Genomic DNA, 4,694 nt, shown 5'->3' on the forward strand with positions numbered 1-4,694 from the left:
TACAAACAAGATGGTGACGTAAGACAGACACGAGGTTTTATCCAGGTTCGGCCGCCGAGAAGGCGTAATGCCTACGTCATGCGTCTGATTGTATTGCTGTATGTCAATGAGAGATTTTTTTGAGAGGGGTCCCCTGCCCGCCTTATATAGGCTGGGGGCAGGGTTACAGATCTGGAAACTAATCCTAACCAGTTACAATTGCCATAGGTGGCCGGATAAGGATTCCTATTCTAACCGACCAGGATCTTGCTTGATCTCCAAGTCTGCCTTGATTCCTTGCGCGGGACTCCGAGCAGATTGGCCGGGCCGCGCGTCGTCTTCTAGTGGGCCGGACCCCCTGGTCCGGGCCGGCCCAAGCCTAGCCGTAAGGGTATAGGAGTTAATACCCCCACACGCTGTATCTCCATACCATCATGTACACAAGTTCGAGTATATATGTAAATATTAGTGCCTCATGGGTAATAATGCGTATCTTGAAAAATCTCTCACAAAACCTTAAAACAAAGTATGTCTGTGCGTTCCAATGGGAAAACATAATACCACGATAACATATTTATGAGTGTGTCTGTTACCTAAAACAAATACTGCAACCGTGATGCTTGGAACATGTATATTACATAAGTCTTTAGAGATTAATTTTTGATTTAGGTAAATGGTATGCCAAAGTTGCATGTGTAAAATAATCCTATGGCCCAGGAATCCCAAATTGACAAGACAATTTAGAGAATCATAAACCCTTTCAAAACACGGAAAATATCATCTGGTGTATTATCCGGTGTTTATCTATATCAGCTTGATAAAGAACAGAGTATGTAGCAGGTCTAAGAAAACAGACAACTAATAAGTTTCACCATGCATAATTAGTACATGTCCTACCAGCTTAAAACTTGGGATTCTTATCCTATATGTGCACCAGAACCATCCAAAATCTTAATTTGCATTTCTGTGTGTCCCTGCGCACTGCACTGCAGTCGCAGCTATATCCAGGTAATTAGGAAATATGCATCTATTAGAATGAAGTCACCTTTGACATTTTTCGTTAAAAAGAAAGAAGTGTTACAACAACATAGCGAACGTTGATCGGACAAAGTAAGTAGCAACTCGTCAATCACGCATACCGAAACAAAGAGAGCTACAACGTGATTAACAAAAGAATAATTTCGTGACCGAGGAGCACTCTCACTGGAAGATCTACGCGTTCAGCTTCAGCGCCTTCCGACGGCTGTGCCTTTGACATAGCCTCACAGTAACCATGACATAGACTTCTTCCTTCTTCCGGCACTTGTTGATTCGACTCGTTCAAACACTTGTTGGCTCGACTCCTTCAAGCAAGCAATGGACAACAGCAGCTTCTCCTTGAGAAGCACAAATGGCCGATGCAACATCATAGAGCCGTGTATTAGGTTCTCTGCCAAGAAACTTCATTCCCAAAGTTGGTGCTCAGCTTCCAAGCCACAACCAACACAAGCATACAATTGACAGGAGCTCCTCGCACACAAGTCCTAGAACTTCGTTGCTGCCCTCTTGTGCTGGCCAGTTCAATAAAAGAACAACATCACTTAACAATCTGATCGATAGGTTTCAATACTGTGCATGTTCTCAGCATCCAGTTTAGAAACTGAGCCATCCGTCACTGATGAATTTAATTTTCGCAAGCCTTTGAGAATCCTTTTTGCTCTTTAACCAAGGCAGTTCGGCCAATGAGGTAACCGCTATATACCAGAAACCAAAGCAGCACAATATGAACAGGCCTATCCATTGCATTTACAGGATAACCCGATTCCATGTAAAAAATGCACGAGTATAGTCACTTGAGTATCGGTTGCACTGTAGATTCTTCTACCACAAATAGAGGCAATTTCCTTCCGTATACACTCTGAGGGACAAAATAGTGACGAGTGTATTGGGCCAACTATGATATGAACAGCAGTTAATCATCGGTGCTAGTTACAATTATCAAAAGCACAAGACAGGAAGCTCACCTATTGAGTTCAATGGTTGAAGCAACCTGCAAAACTCTCAGATAAGTTCTTTTTTCTCATTTCCAAAATTCTGAACATAGAACACTATTATTTTTAATATAAATAACAAAGATAAAAAATCTCTGTAAGTGTTATTCTTCATGACATGGTGAGATTAAAATCAGAACGCAAGAATCACTGCAGCAAACAGAAAATATTTTATTAAAATGGAAATCTAGAAGCTCAGTTGTCACATTATAATGAGAAACAACCCTCACAAGCTTGCTTAAGATCCTTGAGCTGATTATTTAGAAACAATGGACTTGTATTGTAATCTGTGTAGATGATATATAATCTATAATTAGTTAATGATATATATGATACAACTAAAATACCAGTCCCCTATATTTTTTTATGCACAAAATATCCAGGGAATGTATATGGGGGTTGGATGATACTAATGTTTAGCACCAAGGGATATCAGTCCCCTATATTTCTTTACGCAGAAATCATGAGGAACAAAGGGATATCAAATTTGTATCAATAAAAGGATATAAGGAGCAATACTGAAGATGTGACATTAAGTGATAAGTTAGTTGAAATGAATACTTATTGTTTTTGGAATATGTAGTGCAAAAATGTAAAGATTCAGACAAAGAGAACCAGCAATAACTATATCGATTCCTTGAAGCTAAAATGGTATGAATTAATTATGTTTTTTAAAGTAGAAGTGTAAAACTGTGTGTTCAACCGGAAAGATAATCTAGCATAAACAAACATCAAGTGTACAACTAACCCTGAAGCCTGATGACACAGAAGCTTGTCATTGTAACTTTTCAAACAGATGCTACCCTGGCTAAAGGCGACGAAGTGCCGCTGGAGGGAACACTGCATGGAAGGTAGGAAATTAAGAATGGCAATTTTTTAGTAATAATCTACACATTAAGGGACACCGACGAAGTGCCTCTGAGTGAATATTGCAATACAATAATAAGAGATTGACTTTGATATATGGATGTACGGGAGAACTGCTAGCTCTTTACCTACAGTGATGTCTGCCAATGTAACTGTATGGAGCACCCAGCCATCAAGTCGTGAGCTTAATAGAATACTGTATTTACTCGAGAAGTTGTCCCTCCTCATAGATCACCAGATCAATTAGCCAATCAAAGAAGTCAGAACCGGACTTTGTTCTTGAGCGCGTCCCAGGACCTTTGATATCCAAAGAGAAAAATCAGAACAAATCAAACTACAGCCCCTGGACTTTAGAAGATGGAATGAGACCTCACCGCTGGAAACCAACGGATGAGACAATGGCACACAAAACTAACCTCGTCGCCGTAGAAGTTGTTGTTGCCGCCATCATCCATCAGCGGTAGCTCGAGCCCGACCTGCTTTTCGAAGAGATGGCCCTGGGGCCATGGATCCCGCTGTCTCGCCTCTCGTCCGTCGTGGCTCGTGCGTTGAGGAAAAAAAAAGAACTGCGATGGTAAAGACAGATACTTTCGGCAGATATACTCGTTTTATGCTTTTCTGAAGGATAGAGATATAAAATCCCGATTATTGTACAAATAAAGATCACATTACATTAGTTAGTGAGTAGAAGAGGCTTCCCATACCTGAGGACTACAGTAGGCAGTGTGCAAAGAATCGCTGCGAAACGATCAAACAAATCAATTGATATCACTTTAACTGAAAGTGATTGATTGAATCAAACATCAGAAATTCAGAACAACAGTATAGACGAAGTTTATGTTGACAAATAAGGCATTTTCATATTTATTTTAATCCATAAAAATAACGCAACAAAAAGGAGAGTAAAGTCATGAATAAGAAGACAGAAACAATTCATGGCAAAAGTTAACATGATGATAATACAAACTATAGAGCCAAAACATATGTGAAACATTGTCTTACATAGCTGAAGCATCACAGACATGATTATAAATATAAAAGATGTGTTCTCAAATATCAAGATCATGATGATCACAAAAATAAAAGGAATCAGAAAACCAGTACTAGCATAATCATCCAAATCAACCAAACAGAGCATGTTGAATATGAAAGCAGTATTGCCTAGGAACATCATGATATTGATAATGAAACTCAGAAGAGGGTGAAGAAGATTATACCCTGCGGCGGAGCCGCTCGCACCAGGAAAGGCCATGGTGGTGCTTTGTTGTTGTAGGCGTCCCGCTCGATGCAGTGCAGACAAGGACGCCGTGAAGAAGCACCGCTACTGGTTCACCAGCGAGTAGTCGTGCCACCACTGACACTCCCCAAAAACGTAATCGCCCGTCTTCACCCGAGCAGGTGAAGCCCACGACGGAGACACGTTCCGGAGGCCTACTCTTCCATCTCTGGTGCTCGCCGGAGGTGGAACGGGAAGAACTTGCGCTGCTGGAAAGTGGTGTACTTCGCCAAGAGAGCTTAACCAAGAGGGGAGGATTTGTTTTATAGGCAGAGGCCAGAAGACGAGAAGCTGACGGCACCGAGGGGTCACACCTCCCTTCTGCGGTGGGAGAGACGGAGACGGAGAGCCAGGAGTCACGGGAGTTACCAGAAACTCCTCCAATCAATTCCAATCAATTCGTCAGTTTCAAAAATAAAGGCCTCGCCCGCCCGTCCGCTCGCTCGCCGCCGCCCGCCGCCTGCCTGCCTCGCCTCGCCACGCCACGCCACGCCACGCCACGCCCACGCCCACGCCCACGCGCACGCGCACGGGCACGGGCT

At 42.4% G+C, this 4,694-nt stretch overlaps 1 long non-coding RNA gene across 2 annotated transcripts; it reads right to left on the reverse strand.

Moving 5' to 3' along the window:
* Positions 1-1,105: 1,105 nt before the first annotated feature.
* On the reverse strand, positions 1,106-3,417 carry LOC136525336 (uncharacterized). 2 transcript variants are annotated; one of them, XR_010776494.1, is made up of 5 exons: positions 3,293-3,417; positions 3,005-3,154; positions 2,758-2,849; positions 1,983-2,008; positions 1,106-1,912 (listed from the first exon to the last, which is right to left on the reverse strand). It is a non-coding gene; the product is annotated as an uncharacterized lncRNA (long non-coding RNA). The 2 variants fall into 2 exon arrangements; XR_010776493.1 differs by having other exon boundaries at positions 3,005-3,173; positions 3,293-3,410.
* Between the last annotated feature and the right edge of the window lie 1,277 nt (positions 3,418-4,694).

The sequence above is a fragment of the Miscanthus floridulus genome, chromosome 19 (genome assembly GCF_019320115.1).
Source record: "Miscanthus floridulus cultivar M001 chromosome 19, ASM1932011v1, whole genome shotgun sequence".
NCBI lineage: Eukaryota > Viridiplantae > Streptophyta > Magnoliopsida > Poales > Poaceae > Miscanthus > Miscanthus floridulus.